An 18357-nucleotide genomic window follows, 5' to 3' on the forward strand; every position below is an offset into this window, starting at 1 on the left:
TAGACTTACTAAAAAGGCAGTAGGATTAAGACATGAAAAGCATTTAGGGATGTGATGGCATATATGAGGCCCAGTCTTGCTGCAGTTGAAGGGAATGGCTTAACTCCCATCAGCTTAACTGACTATGGAGTTCTAGATTCATCTCTGCACTCTGGCTGCTTTGAACTGTTCTGGCAATGGAATACTGCCCTATATTTGACTTAACTAACTGGTTAAGCCAGGCTTACATCTCATTTTGCATCATGGGGTGGTACAGTTCAACTAGAGTATATGATCAATGAATTTGATTAAAAATTGGTAATTTGACCAGCATAGGAGCTAATCTTAGAACCATATTGTGGTATTAGTTCAGAACTGACTCACCGTTACTTCCTGCATTATTTAACTTTTCTTTGGAGGCTTCCTCTGCAAGTAGTAACTGGATTCAAACTTGCTTGATTTCGGAGAGGTGACAGATGAGGATTGACGTGTTTGGAGTGTTCATTTATATAGACTAAATTAAAGTAATCTCAAATCTCTTTAACTATGTGTTGTCTTTTTACCAGATAGTAAAGTCAAAATACATGTTGTTTGTTTTTAATGTAATCAACCATCATTCAGAAATAACTTCATGCATTTTACTTTGTTGGATTGTTATTACTCCACAGAAGGAATTGCTAGGATATACTCCAGCTGACTACACGGTATATTTAGTCCCAAAAAAGTATGGTGACGCACTAACCCTGTGCTTCTTACATATGTTTGCTACAGCGGTTGAGGTTTTTTTTTCATAATACAGGTTTTTAAAGTCCTAGCCATACGTATTAGGCGGATCACTAATAAACATTTACAAAATACATTCAGTTTGTACTTTATCTTGAATTTCTGCTTTTTCTCTTGTCATAAGACCCTGGCTCTGTATTTATCAAACTACGTTTAAATAAAAACTCAGACTATCAAATAACAAAGCCAAAACATGCCTCATAGCAGAATACCCAATATTGGTGTTTAAGCTTGCAAAACTGTTACGTAACTAAACACTATGTAGGGGTGACCACCCTTCATCAGATGGGTGTCCAGGCGGTGGATTGGGGGAATGTCCTGCAGATATGTAGTACAGCTGAAACTATTCAATAAGCAGTCATGGAGCAACTGGCAATCTCTCTCAGCAGAGTGTAGTGAGTTAGCTGGTGGCAGGGCTACCTCTATAAAATGCCACTTAAGCCCTATGATGAGGCTGTCAAGGTGAATAAAAACTGCCTTAAAATAAGTCCTGCTGGGGTATGTAGAGCTCATCAGCCTCGGTAGGCTGCTCATCTAGGAGAAGGAAAACTCTGATTTCAAAACAAAGGTGTCAGGCTTGGACAGCTGACCTGTAAAGCTCATCCAGTAAATATGATCATCTGAACTGATGTCCATGTCACGTGTACCCCAGAGGGCAATGGAGTACTCCACAAGCAATGTACAACAGCCTTGCCTGCTGTTGTAACTGGGCCACTGGTTGCTAAAGTTAAAGATGCGAGTAAGCTGAGATGGGCAAGTTGGAATCTAGGAATGCTGTTTGGAAGAAGTTTGAAGCTATGTGAGGATTTAAAGTGGAGAAGAGTAAATGTGGCAGGTATGTGTACATAAAACCAAATGGAACAGTAAGTGGGTATACACCACGGTTAGAAGAGGATCAGATGATAAAATAGGAGTTTCTTGCTGAGATGTTCTGCCTTATTGGAAACATATCTTCCAATGAGAAGATAATTATCGGAGCAGATCTAAATGCACACATTAGAATTGCAAAGCCTGGATAGAAACAGTCCTTTGGACCTAGAAACTCTGTGGGGAGATGGTCCTACAGACTTGTCTGGCGCTGGATTTAGTGATCTCACACACTTTCAGAAGAGGGAAAGCCATCTCATAACTTATGCCAGTGGGAGGACATAAGTCCAAAATAATAAGAGAGAGCATGAATAATAAATTGTACGGTAATACTTGGCGAATGCTTTGTGAGACAGCACAGACTTCTTCTTATAGACTTCAGAATGCACAGACCTCAGAAGCACTGAATCCTGGGGCACTGAAGAGGCCTAAGTGATAGAAACGTTAAAATGTCTTTAAAGCAGGAGTAATGTGTAAATTTCCTAACTACCCACAGGGATGTGTGGAGGACAGATGATTCAAACTAACATAAACTTTACTGGAAATGGTGCATTAAGTCTTAGGAGTGATTACACCAATTCCCAAACAGGGTGCGGGGGAGGGGGGCGGTATAACAAGGGAGACTTGGTGATGGAATCATCAAGTTAAAGAAAAAAAATAGGAAAAAAAATAACATTAAAAAAATGGAAGTCCAGTGGCTTGAGCAGTGATAAGGAGGCAAAAAAGAGGCCAAAACAAGTGTTGCAACATCTAAAAGTGTGTCCTGTGATGAGCTATATAACCAACTAGAAGGACGTAAGGGAAAGAAGACAATGTATAGACTTGCCAAGGTGAGGGAGAAAATGATGAGGGATGTGAGCATGTTTTCTTATAGTAGAAAGGAATATGTCCATTGCAACCGAATAGTGAATCTATCAACAAAGTTTGGAGTGATTATTTTCACGTCTCCATTATATGAATATATGAAGGGAGCTGCCTTGGAACATACTTTTTGCTGGTGACTTTGTCTACACTGCATCCGATAAAGTGGGTGTTCACCCATGAAAGTTCATGCTCCAATACGTCTGTTAGTCTATAAGGAGCCACAGGACTCTTTGCTGCTTTTATTTTGAAAGAGCGATGAATGAGGAGAACCCAAAGGAGTAATTAAGACCATGTAAACCAAACTGGTGCTAGATTACATACAGATGGAAGTGGTTACAGAGGCACTTAGGAAAATGAAAAAGGAGAGAGCACCTGGGCCAGATGACATACCAGTGTATGAAGTGAAATCATTGGGAAATGAAAGCATCAAGTATCTTACAAGTTTGTTCAATGATATTCTCATGAAAGGGAAGGCACCAGATGAATGGCAAACAAGTTTTGTGGTGCCTGTTTTTAACCATATAGGCAATGTTACACTGTGTGCTAATTATCACCCAATGAAGCTGATGTCACATGCTTTGAAAGTATGGGAGAGAAGATTATTGAAAAGTGTCTGCGTGGAATGGTTGACATTTGGAAGGGTCAGTATGGATTCATGCCAGGAAGGAGCACAACTGATGCCATGATTGCGCTATAAATCCTCATGGAGAAGTTCAGAGAAAAGAGATGGGAACTAGATATGGTCTTTGTGGACCAGGAAAAGGCAATGGATTGTGTACCAATAAAACTAGTTCTGTGGAATTTGCAACAGAGAGGTGCACCAGAAGGATATGTCCTTCTTAGCCAGGATACATACAATGGAATGCCTACCATAGTCAAAACTAGATGGAACTACATTTCCAGTAAACATTGACTTGCATTACGGGTCAATGTTGAGCCCCTTTCCTGTTTGCAGTTGTCATGGATGTGACAAGTGAGAATATATGAAGGGAGCTGCCTTGGAACATGCTTTTTGCTGGTGATTCAGGACTTGTCTACACTGGCAAGTTTCCGTGCAGTAAAGCAGCTTTTTGTGCTCAAACTGCAGACGTGTACACACTGCCAAGCCACTTTGTGCGCAGAAACTCCTCAGTTGCAGTGCTGCAAAAAACCCACCTTGACAAGAGTCGTAAGGCTATTTGCGCAGAGGCTCCAGCACTCTATTGCCAGTGTAGACACTTGATTGCTTTCTGCACTGTAATTGGCCTCCAGAGCTGTCCCATAATGCCTCAAGTGACCACTCTGCTCATTGTTTTGAACTCAGTTCCGGGCCACAAAGCAAAGTATTAATGTGGAATGCTCATGCTGTTGAACACACAGGCAGGTGTGGAGCGGGCTGCATTTAGGGTGAACACTGGTGAGACCGAAGCTATGATAATGGAGGGAAGAGGACTCACCATAAAGGAAGTCACAGGTATAGAGCTTAGAAGAGTGAAAGAATTTAAATACCTCAGATGCATAGTTGCTGACGATGGTACTTTCCTGAGTGATGACAGCATTGTACTCAAGCTGTGTGGTGCAAATAGTGGAAGCTGACACCACTTCTCTATGGCAAAAAGATGCCAATAAAGTTAAAAGGAATAGTGTACAAAACTGTAATTTGACCCATCTTAATATACAGAACGGAGACGTGAACAGCCACAAGAAAGGAAATCGGTATGTTCTCCACCATCAAAATGAAAACGTGGAGATGGTCAAATGGCTAGACACTTCATGAAAGGGAACTAAATGAGGCTGTAAGGAGCCTAATGCATGTTGCTCCGATTGAAGACAAATTGAGGGAGCCTAGGCTACAATGGTAGGGCACATCCAGTGGAGCGTTTGCAATGATTGTATATGGTGTATGTTACATGATAGCAATTCATGGACTAGATATCAGTGGACCTCAGAGAGACCAATCTCCATGACAGCCTGGCACATGATCAAGAGTTTTGGAAGAAGGCCATAAAAAGGAGATGATATAGTAATACATGTTTGTGATCAAATATTGGAGTGTTTTTACATAAATGAAATTTAACACATGACAAGGGGAAGAGGGAAGTGGCAAGGAAGAAGATGAAAAGTTATGTAACTGAAGAAGAGATATATTAGACTCGATTCTTCTGTCATTCTTACCAATGTAAGTCAAGAATAACTCTATTGAGATACATGTAGGCGAGCCTCCTCCCCATGCCTCCCCCCCCGGCCACACACACATACAAGCTAAGTGTGTGATTCCCCTGTTTGGGTACATATAGTCGCGCTACCTCTTATCAAGCTAGCGCAAGTATAAATGGCCGTGTCGCCACAGTAACACTGGTGATGGCGGTGAAGGCAGAGCTGAGCTGTGCAAAGTACATACCCCTTTGCTGCTACTCCCAGTGCTACTGTGGCTATGCTGCTATATTTGTGCTAGCTCAATGTTAGCTAGTGCAAATATCTATATATGAACAGGGGAATCACACCCGTAACTCATGCTGTAGATGTAGCCACAGAGGATGTAAGTAATTCCTGCTACAATCAACAGGCGTTATTTGGATCTGTCTCACAGCGAAGTTGGCTGCTTAGTTTCATCAGTGTAAAGATGAGAGAAGAATCAGGCCCAGAGCTGATTTAAGCCTTTTGTAGTCATTTACACCTGAGCAAAGTGGGTGTAAAATACTATCTGATCGGGATGGGAGTGTTTTACATCCAGTTTGCACAGATGTAAATGACTGCACATGGAACAAGGCAAGCCCATGAGCTCTTCTATTTGGGGATTACATTTTTATCTCAAACACAGCACAGGAATATAAAAACTATAAAACCATTTATTTTCATAAGCATGTATTGCTGTAAGTCACCATTTTAGTTGACATTCTCCACTTTTTATTGACCTGTTTTGTGAGAAATGGCACATTTTGTAAACTAGCTAATAACCTTTGCTCTTGCTGCTGGGAAGTTATTGAAGTACATTATGTTCAAAACTGAAATAAAAAATGTGGTTACACAATTAAAAATGATACATTTGTAAATGTAGATCATTTTATAATGTTGTAAATATTTCATTTATTTAAAAATACTCCAAGATTTGATCACAAATATGTATTAATTTATTTCCTTTTTGCACAATAAGGGGCATATTCTCCCCCTCTTCATTGAGGAAGTCCCTCTTTAAAATGTATGTTTTACAAGTCTAGACTCAACCTTGCTTGCTCCAAGAGGTGCAAACTACACTTCCTGAAATCCAGGAGTAAAGGGAATTTACCCTACCTCCTTCCCCTTAGGGTTTTACCCAGATGAAGAAAACTTCCAAGTTCCTCCCATGGTTGCTTTGGAGCACAGGTGATAGAAGCTACAACCAGAATCACTGAATCGTTACTTCTTCTAGTGACTCTTTTGATGCCTTTCCTTCGGAGAGTGCTTAGTGGTAACTTCCCTGGTGAAGAGGAAATTGCAAGCACCTAGTGAGACTCCCCTGGGAACTTTCCAGTTTTCACTGGCTCCTGTCAGTATGAACCATGCTGTGAATCTGGCCCAATGGATGATATTCAGCCCAGTACAGAGGCCTGCAGAAAGTTGCCTCCACCACTTAATCTCCAGACTCAGCAGGGGTTTATTTGGTGTAGAGGGACTTGTGGAGGCCCTCTGCACTTGGGTGAATTTCATCCTCTGATGCATGATCAGAGTGTTAATTGAGTAAGTGGGTATGGTGGTGAGGAGTGGGATTGTGGCTGAAAGAATGGTACAAATTCTAGGCTGTGATACCTCAAATAAAAGTTGATTGAACATCAAGCATCTTGTGCTAGTCTTTCTTACAAACAGGGCCCTAATGAAAGGGAAGGTTCTTCCCTGTCTGATAGCTAGGGTAGACCTTTAAAGTAGCTCTGTTACACAAAGGTGGCTTCCCTGGATGAGAGCCCCATGCTGGAGCTCATCCAGGGGGAAGATAAAACACAGTGAGCCAGACATTGTCATTCCATTCAGACCAATTAGTATTTAGATTGGGCTAGTCCTCCCTACCCAGTGGTATTGCACATGGAGGTTATTCTAGCCCTATGGCTGTAGTCATTTCCATAGGATGTGTGGCCCATTTTTAGGGAATTGGGAGGGCAAAGTGTCCAACCAAACATAGGGTTTTTTCTCCCTGCCAGCCAGTTCTGCAATTCCCAAGTGTGCAGAGTGTTTCGTTTTCTCAGTCTTAGGCAGCAGGAAAATCTTTCTTCTGGGTCAATTAGCCTGCTGTGTATTCAATATCCAAAGCCTGCCTTCTGCAGCCTGTGCATCTCAGAAAGCTTATGTTACATTATACTGGACAGAGCCCTATGGCAATAAATAGTTGTTAGAGATTTGAATAAAGATGTATTTGTTTATGAAATTAACATTCTGAATGACACTCTTCTTCATAAAAATTATTTGCAATTTTAAAAAGTATATACAGTTGCAATGGTACATGCTAGTGAGTGAGAAAATGATGCTGGAAAAAATTATGTTGGTATTTACACCTTTCATCATGAGAGAATTTTGAGTTAAATAGACACTTCTTTGAGTTTCTTAGTGAAAGAGCTTTCCAATCAGTCTTGGAAGAAAATCATCAATATATAGTAAATGCAAGAATAGCTCCTCAGGAATCTGTGTATAGAAATTGTTGTGGGACATCATAGTGCTGCTTTTGATTATTTTTGTCATATGAGTTAAAGCCAAGTCTTCCTTTAGGACAGTATTTCCCAAACTTGGGATGCCGCTTGTGTAGGGAAAGCCCCTGCCGGGCCGGGCCAGTTTGTTTACCTGCCGTGTCCGCAGGTCTGGCCAATCGCGGCTCCAAGTGGCTGCAGTTCGCCGCTCCAGGCCAATGGGGGCCGCTGGAAGCGGTGGCCAGCACATCCCTCAGCCCGTGCCGCTTCCCACCGCACCCATTGGCCCAGAGCAGCGAACCGCGGCAGTGGGAGTCGCGATCGGCCAGACCTGCAGATGCGGCAGGTACACTAATCAGCCCGGCCCAACAGGGGCTTTCCCTACACAAGCGGCATCCCAAGTTTGGGAAACACTGGTTTAGGATTATTGCCCTTTTAACTGAAGTAGTTAGGAAAACATGTTCCATTTGTAATACTCACAGTTGATACAGCTCCAATGATATCTGGCTAGGGTGAGCTGGTAGTGATTGTCAAAGGAATGAATTTTCTGCCCAAGGAATATTAATATGCTGTATTCATGCATAAAAAGGAAGTTAGTTGAAATTTACATAACACTTCCTGCACCTGCTTGAATGAACTGTTAGATTATTGTATAAGGCTGACTCAGTTCAAATGTTTCAGCTTCTGCCATTCTCAGTGGATTAGTAAAAATAATTGTGTGATTTGACAGAGGAATTTATATTGTATTTGAGATTCTTTGAGCAAACACTAGAGAGTGAAAAATACATTATAGACCTGGTGAGCCAGTGCACGCGGGTAATGTAAACTAAAGCAATGATACAGTTTATGGAGTTGTTTTCCTTTTACTACTTGTGAAACATCTCCCATTTTAATCTGTTAAGAATATATAGAATCTGTGGTCTAAATTGATCAATGAATTTTATTAAGTTGTAACTATCATGCTATATTAAAAAAGAAAATCCATTACGTTTTTCAGGAACAAAATTAAACTTAATCTCTGAACACACATCCAGTTCCACCTTCAAACTTCACCACATTTATATATTTAAGAAGGGAATGCTGGCTTCCTGGTATTTGTTTCCTTGGCTCCTTAGGGTCTTTGTGATGAGTGGAAAAAGTTGCATTTTTTATTAGGATGGGAGACAGTACAGCTAATCTACCCAACTACTTATCTACTTAGATGTGTTCCTGATTAAGAATGCAGTATCCATTGCTGTCATAAATGTTTGCTTCTAGATTCCCACAGCTGTAATAAGAGTTGCAACAAAGTTGTTATAACCCATACAACTATGGGTCATATGGAAGAAAAAACAAAATAAGATTGAAAAAGCAAAGCACATACAGAACTCTTCTATGTGTTTCCCATGTTAAAAGGTAGGCTTATACAACATAAAGGTTGAAATCAAGCACTCTGAAGGATATAGGAAAAGTAGAATTGAGGCTGAAAGCTCAACCTTAATTTTACCCCTCTGTGATTATGCCATTAAGAATGATCTTCTGTTACATTATGATAAATTATTTGTCATTTTTAAACTGTTGCAAATATTTTCTTTGAACTTGGCTTGGACTTACTTGGTGCAACTTTAACTCTGAATCACCCTAAACTTTGAGGCATCTTTATGACAAAAATAATACTTTGGATTTTAAAAATGCAATTCCTTGCCCTTCATACAACCTCTGATCTCTGTGCACATTACACACATTAATCAATTAAACCTCAGGATACCATTGTGTATTATCTCCCTTTATAGATGGAGACGCTAAGACACACAGGCCGTGTCTACTCTAAGGAAATTAGGCTAAAAGTTCCTACCATTGCCAACCTTTCTTCAGCTCCACAGATGTTAAACAGGCCAGATTCTGTTCCATTTGAAATCAGTAGGGTTACTTGAAAAGGCTGAGATTTAACAAGGTACTAACCACATACCTAATTTTAAGCATCTGAGTTAGTCCCATTGATCGAGTACTAAAGTTAGGGATGTGAATCTATGCCATAGTAAGGTACTGCTCAGCATGAGTCAGGGTAACAGAATCTGGCCCAGTGTTGGGAACCCCCATGTAGACAGGTCACCAGGTCTCTCAGTACAATCTAATTAATATGTTGTTTAAAACATTAGCCACCTGTCAACAACAAGGCGCCCAACTTTGCTAACCGTGATGGAGATGAACCAATCTTAGCTACTGTGAGAAAGAAATACAGCAAAGTAACACACCTGACAAACACTGAGGTTCAGTGGGATATTATTTATATGGATGGCCCCATTGGTGTGGTAGATGCTTAGGGATGTTCCTAGCAGTCAGACATTAGTTTTAATCCTGGTTCTGACACACACTGTGAGTCCATGAGTGAATCACTTAATGTCCAATTCTACTGCATTGAAGTAAATGGGAGTATTTCTATTTACCTTAGTAGGAGCAGGCTTGAGCCCTAAATTTCTAAAATGATGATGACTTACTTTTGTGAGGTCTAACTAAATGATGTTTGTGATGTGCTATATGGGTCTGGTCCAAAGCCCAATGAAGTCAGTGGGGATCTTTTCATTGAGTTCAATGGGCTTTGCGCTTATAGGGTCTGACCCATAATACTAATGGAGAGTCCATGGCAGGGGTGGAGTTAGGACTCAGAAATTTTGGTCTATGAGCCCTGTTATCACTTCTCCAGATGGCATTTGGGGCATCAAAAGGAAGAGAATGTATATGTTTAGATCAGATCAGCTATTTCACTGTACAGTTAAGTGCCTAATCCTGTAACATTCAGACTTTGAGCACCAACAAGTTCAACTGAACTGACAGGGCATTTTGAGAGTCAGACCTTAGGGTGAATCCTGGGACCAGAACACCCACTAGTTTCATTGATCATTGCAGCTACTCAGCATCTGTCATAATCAAGCCCTTAAAAAATTACATGTGGATCCATGATTAAGTTTCTGTCTTAAAAGTGAATACTGTTTTCTGGTATCTAAGCAGCTCAGCATATTTTCAAATGGTCTAATTTTGCCTAGTTATAAGTTTTTATAGTTTTAAATTTCTTCCAGATTTCACAAATAAAGGTTTGGCAATTTTGAAACTAATTATTAATGTATTTTGGTTTATAAAATTATGTCAGATGGTTAATAAGCACCCAGGCTCCAACTACCATTATAACATCCACAATTTACATTCACATACAAATAGGTCTGGAAGGAGGAGGTTTTTATTGGTAAATGTTGATTTCACCCTGCACACACAAACTAATGAAAATATATTTTAATCAAGAATTATCAAAATTTACAGATAGGCAAAGTACAAAAATTGCTACTTGAAAAATTATTAGTGTGATTTAAGGATATAGACTTTTTATCTTTTGACATAGGATGTTGACAATTTGTGTTTTAACAGTTATAAAGCTGTACATTTTTGAATCTCAGCATTTACTGTTGTTAAATAATTACTGTCTGATTTCCCCCTATTGTCTGACCCCCCCAATTTCCTGCAACTGTGAAAATTAAAATTAATAATTAAAATAATCTTAAATATAAATGTCGATATTATATGTTGAAATTATCAAAAATTAAATATCAAATTCTGCCAATCCTAAATATAAATTATATTATAAATATTTATACAGAGGGAGAGAGACAGTGAGATACCATAGTAGGTTTATGTCTACGTAAACAAAGCTCCCTTGTCAGAATTCAGTCGTCTTTATTGGCTGGGAGGTGATCGTGCTAGTGATGATCACCTTCCGGATAATAGTACCTAGTTATCCATCTCATAGTAATTTAAAGAGGAGCTAGAGCTCATCCATCTTTTTCAAAGGGTTAGAATGAATATTCGACTGTAAGAATTTAGCATTTATCCTTCGTGGGTCAATAGATGGGTTAGACTTTTTTCCCTTTTACACCTAACATATTGCATTTGTATTTCATGTTTCTTTAAAAAAAAATAATAAAGTGGTGTGCTATATATACTAATAAGCAACGTGTTTCAGACAGAAATTACGTCCACAGGTTGAGAAGAATGTGGACATTTTTATGGGGTAAATTGAAGGAATTATTTCATTTACCTCTTTTGGGGAGTCCAGCAGGTGTCCACAGTAATAGAGCGTAATAGTGGAGTTTGTTTCTGAGCCAGTGTCCTAGCTGCATTATGGTTAAAGGGAAAATGTCTTTTATTGAGTCACTTCCTTTTGTTGATGGTTCCTCATTTAATTTTGATTTTAATTAATTTATGACTATATAAAGAATGTTTTATGTCGCAATTTGCTAAGTGTACATCAGTTAAATGAGATCTTTACATAGCACTTCAGCTTGTGAAATGAAAACTGTTTCTCTTTAGTCATATATTGCATGTATAGAGTATCTTTTAGCCCAAAGGATAATAATAGCTTTATAAGTATAATAAATGGATATACAAACCATAACTGGGGATCGCTTCACTCACTTCTGAAACATAGATTATGTTTAACAGCACACAATAGTGCTACACTGTCGTTTCGGACAGGAAATGAAGAATACTACGTGCAGTTAAAGTTGCGGGGGCATTTTGGAGGATAGAGTGTAATTATATACTGAAGTTGGATTTGGTTCTTAACACTGTCCTCTATGACCTGCTGTAGAATTATGCTCCAAACTCTAAGGTGTGTCCACACGAGGGAAAAAAAGGTGTTAGGTAATGTGGTAACTAAAGTGTGGTTCAAAACAATGCAGTTTGTAGTTTTTGAGGGTTGTAGGGTTGAGGTAAGCCCTATAGGAAAATGTTGGCTTTTCCTCAGCTACAACTGCCTTGTCTTCACTAGAATTTTACCTCGTTAGTTGTTTTTTTTTTCCTAGTGAAGGCCAGATCTGAGCTTTCATTATATAAAAACTTCCCTACCTTAACAGTTGTAAAGAAAACCTCTGATGTGAATGTAGTGTAAACTGATGCACTGACATGTGTCTGAAGTCTGCAAACCAAGTGTACCAACAGCTTTAAAAGAGTAAACTTTGCAATGTAATGCTGACCATGTAAGTGGCATTTTAATATTGCTAATCATTTTAGCAGTAGCATCCAGCCAATGTATTATCTCCACAATTCCAATCTGCCCTCCAGGCTTCCCTGAAGGCCAAAAGTGCCCCATTTGTTCCCTATCTGACTGCCAAAGCCTCCAGCTTTGCCCTGAAAACTCCTCTGATCTGTATTTTCAGGACAAAATTCTGCAGCTCTCTGAATATTAAAAACTTAGGAGCAGCCTGAAATTAATTAAAGGTATTATCAAATTAAACAAGCAATATTCAACTTTATTGTATTGTTTGTTTTCATATTTAATTAAATGAAACCATCAGTGTTTAAAACTGATCTGAACTGCCACAAAATTTCTAGTTGACTTATCTGGAGTAGCACTGAATCCAGGTCTTTTGCCAGAGAATTTAGATTGCCACGGAGCACACTGAATAAAGGGAATATGCTGAGTACAGTTCCTAAGGTAAAACTGAAGAGGTTTTGAAGAAAGAAAGTGAGTGAATGGCACCCAGGCTCAAGGGGACTGCTGGAGGCAGGCGTGGGAAAATGAGAAAAGGTGTATAGTTAGTTATGGGATCAGACCAGAAAAGCAAAAAAGAGCAAAGATAATCTAGTGGCTAGGGCATTAACCTAGGATTTGGGAATCCTGGGTTCAACCGCCTGCTCTGCCACAGACTTCCTGTATGACCTTGGGCAAATCACTTAGCTTCACTGTACCTTAGTTCCCCACCTCTGACATGGAGGTAATAGCACTTCCCTACTTCACAGGTGTGTTGTGAGGATAAATACATTAAAGATTGTGAGGCACTCAGATACTACAGTAATGGGCCCATATAAGTACTGTAGATAGGTAAGTTGAGTTGGTCATGAGCATCTAGAGAGGAGATGTAGCCAGGGGCAGAGTTATGCAAGGCGCTGAAGGTGAGGTAGTAACTTTATATACTGTATTATATTTCTAGCAGGGACAATTTGAGCTTTCTGTGAACTGACCTTTATTCTGAGCTTTTTTCTTCATTTTATTTTTCAGCTACATGTACTGACATTTGTACAATCTCACATTTGTCAGTGCAAAATCCTGCAACTTTTCGTTCCAGATTTCACAATGTGTTTGTGTGTATATGTGTGTTTGTGTGTATATGTGTGTGTGTGTATATACACACACTCTCTTATATTAACTTCAGCAACATACAATTAAACTTCACAGATATGACGCAAAAGAATATAGTACGTGCTTGTGTGATCTTAGTAGAAAATTTTATCTAGGAAATGGAAGTAATTTGGGGTGAGGCTTTAACCATTTGAGCTAAAATTTTTCATGTATTGTGACTGCCTCAGGCCGAATTTTTTAAAATTTTCAGCAAAAATTATTCAACCGTTTCCTAGAATTATGTGGGGGGAGCAGTGGGGAGAATACATTGTTGTGCAAATGTTGTTTTAAAACAAAACAAAACAAAAAAAAAAACCTTTCAAGAAGGTGTCACCCCAGGATCAAAGGGGTGCCCTTAGCAGGCTCAGTGAAAATCCACCCAAATTTGGCAGTCTCTGAAAAAATCATCATTTGCAAATACTCAGTATGGGGTTGATAGATGCTGGCAGCCAAATTCTCTGAAGAGTCTGTCTGCACTGAGCGTACTCCAGTCCAGGCCTGCGTGGGCTGAGCAGAACTTTTCCAACAATTGTTCCTCCTGTTTCTAGGGCCACTGTGGCATTTGAACTATAAGATGGGAGACTCTTTCCTGTGTGAAGGAGCAGGGGTTGGGGAGGGGAAAGAGAGGCTGTAAGAGGGGTCCAGGGACTGTCTGGGTACAACAGGAGCAAAGGTTGACAGGGACAAGCCCGGGGGTTAGAAGCAGAGCCAGGGCAGAGGGGCCATAAACCATTAGAATATACTCTTTTCCAGAATCTAGAATAGAGTTTGGGATTACTGAGGGCTGGTCTACACTAGAAAATTAGATCGACCCAGTGACTTCACTCGGGTGCAAAATCCACAGCCATGAGCAGTGTAGTTAAGCCGACCTATGTTCCTACGTAGACAGCAGTAGGTTGATGGAAGAATTCTTCTGTCGACGTACCTACTGTCTCTTGGGGAGGTGGATTACCTACACCGACAGGGGAACTAAACCAATAGTCTAGAAGACACTATTATCCATAGGCCCCTTTGTAACTTAAAAATGTTCTTTGAGTGATTCTGATCTTGTTTACACCAAGTTAACATTGATTTAACTCCCTTGACTACTCGTGGTACATCTGGTTGAAAGCTGAGCTTACAAAAGGCCCTTGGAGTCTGATCCTGCAAGGTGCTGTATGCTCTCAGGGAGGAGCTGCACATCCTCACCACCTATGGGAGTGGATGGGAACTGAGGACACTCCTCATCTCCTTGAAGTTGCTCTGCATCTTGTAGGATAAAACCCTTAACTTCCAATTTCCTGCACGTAGGCTGGTCCTGCAAGTACGCCTCACCTATAACTCATTGAAGAGAGGCCAGGTATGCAGGATTTAGACCATCATTTGTGCAGTTTACAATACTGTTCTCTAATGTAATTGTTTAAAAATATATACTTTTCCTGTCGATTGTACACTGGAAAACATGACATTCTGGCTGTGTGTGCTGTTTTTGTGGAACTTTTAAAAATATGCATGTATAGCATGTGTGTTTGTACATCAGTTCCTATATTTCAGAAGAAACTGCCACAGAGAGAGATGGAATCCAAAACTAGTTGGTATTTTTAAACTGAAATTAGATTAGTTGCTTTGATTATTCCATTGTGAGCCCCAAGTTATATTTTAGTGTCCTTCACCCTTTCCTCCTTTATTATTTATAACCCACACTCTTTGAGCAATGACCAGGACTAATCTGTAACCTTCTGTCCTTCTGCTTGATTCGCTCTCTTTTGAAACTCCAAGATAGAAGCGAACATTCTCAGACATCCTGTTAAATATAATACATACATACACACACATACATACCTATATATTTATATATATAAATTCCATATTTCTGATTCTGCAGTAAGAGTTACTGGAGGATTTGCTTTTTTAATTCATTCTCAGTAGAGTTGTTTCAAAGGAAAATGTGAAAGGATGAAGTATAAATTTGATATTCATTGTACTATAATATCTCTCTCGCACACATGCGCCTGTGCACCAACTAGTTGTATTTGGCCATCTCGATAGTTAGTCTAATGCATGTGGGGTTTTTCATGGTTTTTCTTTCCCATGCAATGTTAGCTGCACGTAAATAAATATAACAATTCATTTGTGCTCACTCTGCATCATAAAGAAGTGGGGCATAAAACAGCATTAGTGGTGAATCCCCTGAGGACCCAAAAACCTCACAGAGGTCTGGTCCTCTGAATGGTCTCTGTCACTCCCTAGCAGCTAATGACTGAAACGGGATCCATTGCCACTGGGAGCTTTTAATTTCCTTACCTTGTACGGTTTGCTCTGATCCAATGCAAAGTGACAGCTACCATTTCAGTACAGCTCATTAACAGCTTTTGCACAAGACAGCAAGTACCACAGCTTCATATGAGCTATATCTCCATGATCTGCGTTCATGAAGGCTACAATTCAGCCTTTGGACAAGATGAAAAATAATGTAGTTGCAGGCATAACAAATGCAGCATCTTAAATACCTGGGAAAAGCAGAAGGTATATTTAAGCTTATCTTGGTTCTCAGGGCTCTTCTTCGGGCAAAACAATTACCGTCTGTACTCCAGAATAACTTGGGAAAACTTCAGGCTTCTTTTGCTTGGTGAAGATCCAGTGTCAGCACACAAAGCACAGGGAGCATGTAACAAAAAAGCTTTCCAGAAAATTTAGAATATGTCAGAGCGAGGCAAGAATTCACAAAAATAATTGGAAAATGAAAGTTAGAATTTGCAGATTCTCAATGGCACATGCAAGCGGATAGAATATCAAACTTATGCCTGTCAAGAGCTGCCAACTAAGACTAGAATAACTTTTGTGCATTACATGTATTTTGTGTTTATATTAAAAACAGCAAGAGGCAATTACATTCTGCATTACTTCAGGTAAACTGGACCTAAAAAATGAATGAGAATCTTATTTTACATTATGCATGTGTCTGTACAGCATGTGCAAATAAGGATAATGTTGTCAGATTGGTAACAGCTTTGAAAATGTCTTTTTCTTTTTTATCATTTTAGAGAGTCACAGGTATAGAGAAAAAAGAGAGAAGGAAGGCTAAGCCTCCAGACATCCTCTTTGCACTGCTCTGGTGTAATGGGACCATAAAGCTGCTTGGGATTCCCCCAACAGGAGGGAAACCCATCCCTTTCAAATCCCTCCAGTGTAGGGGGAGTAGCAGGAGAGAGATAGGAGGCATGGTTAAAGCTTGCTGTTGTCTGGTGATCCTCAGCTGGCATAAGAGTCCCATAAAGGGCCCATATAAGTATGGGATATAGCAGCCGTGAGACTGCTCTAACTTGTGCTGTTAGCCCCAGGCAAGCTCAGAGATGGTGGTGGGGAGTATATAGGTGATATATGAAAACTACCTATGCCTCCCTGTACTTGAGTCCAGACTTTGAGCACATTTTGACCAGACCAACAAGGAGGAATTGAACACCCTCAACTCTGATTGACCACAGTGAAAACTGAAGTTTTTCTGCCTCTCTAGTAGTTGTTCATCAGCAATGTAGCGAATTGAATCTACAGTGGAGGTGGTAGTTTATAACTGCATAACAATGGAAAGACTTGGTACCACAGTTAGGAGAAACATTAAACTTAAGCATAATTCCACAAGTCAGTAAGGTGCAAACTCCAATAAGTTATGTGGTTCAGCCTCCTGGATATCTGACAGCATAATTAAGTGTAATTGAGAAAACATCGCCAAATTTCTGAATATTGGTAATCTAGGCCTTTCGCCTCACTCTTACTTCTAGTTGTTAGAGAGATTGCTTTTAGCCTAACTACCGTGAACAGCTTTGATTAGTGCCATGGAATAAATATCACCAGACACTGGTAACATCAACAGAAATTATATGGTGTCATTACAGTGAGATGCCTGGGCCAAAATTTGTGATGGGTTTATAAAAAGGTTGTAAAATATGCCAAGTGATGTAACAGATTCATTTTAAAGGTAGCAATGGGAAGTTCATGTACTGAGATTTTAAGAAAAAAAATTCACGATCAGGCAGGTGTAATTCCCAGTCACAGTGGGCGGGAAGTTGGAACAATATGATCGCAAACTAGGAGTGTTGCACAACTTGGCTTGTAGAGGCCAGTCGCAAAGCCGCTCATTGACAGCACACAGTGCCTATGGCAGGCAGGGAGTAATACCCTGAGAAACAGCTAATCTCACAGCTTCTCAGGACGCTGCACATAGGGACCCAGATAGTTGAGGACTACCATGAGCCACCAGTCTGAAAAATACTGAAAAAGTTTGTTTCATTTACATCAGAAAAGATCTGAAGCATTTTCAGTTAACAATGTATTTTAAATATTAAATAGGTAAATGTATTCATCATGTAAAATATGCGACTGTATCTCATAACTTCGACTTTCCTAATGGCTGTGTTCCCTTTCCTCTTGCATTCTTATTTAATACTTAATGCAAATTATTCTTTTAAATATCAACAATTTTGTGTAATAAAAAGTAAGTATAATTTACAACACGTGACAATATATGAATCCTAAACCTGGAGTCATATATTTGCTTAAACAAATCAGGTTATATCTTCTGCATATGTACACTTGATTTTAAAAATATTGAAACAGGTGAATATATTTAAATTGTTTAATAAAAGCAAGTAAAGGGAACTTTTAAATTAATGCTACATCCATTGTATGTGGGCATTATCAGTATATTTTGCTAAATATATTGCTATGAAAAATGTAATGTATTTTCAATACAACAGTATCATATATTTAAGTATTAGACCCAAGTTCTAAATTCATAATATTTATAATATTTTCAATATTGAAATGTTTGGACAACAGTGTATTTGGGTAGGATTTTGAGATTCTTTCTTCAGGCAAGCAGACAGAGGTAAGCTTGGAAGGGGTCTACTTTATTTTACAATCCACTTTTCAGCAGTTTATACCAATGTAGGGCTGCCTTAACGGGTCATTCCTTTGACATACTCTATTACTGGTCACACCCTTTTTCCAGCTACTCTCCCCTTTTCCAACCACAGGATCATTAAAGGCTTGTCTACCTGCAGAATTGCTCTGATTTAATATAAGGTGGGACTTTTAAAACTGATTTAA

General features: G+C 39.4%; 1 protein-coding gene across 7 annotated transcripts in view; it reads left to right on the top strand.

Annotated features, from left to right (window-relative positions):
* The window catches only part of POU6F2 (POU class 6 homeobox 2), a 337461-nt gene that overhangs the window by 41338 nt on the left and 277766 nt on the right, over positions 1–18357 (top strand). The gene's annotated exons all lie outside the window — the stretch shown is intronic.

Source organism: Mauremys reevesii, linkage group 2 (genome assembly GCF_016161935.1).
Source record: "Mauremys reevesii isolate NIE-2019 linkage group 2, ASM1616193v1, whole genome shotgun sequence".
Classification (NCBI taxonomy): domain Eukaryota; kingdom Metazoa; phylum Chordata; order Testudines; family Geoemydidae; genus Mauremys; species Mauremys reevesii.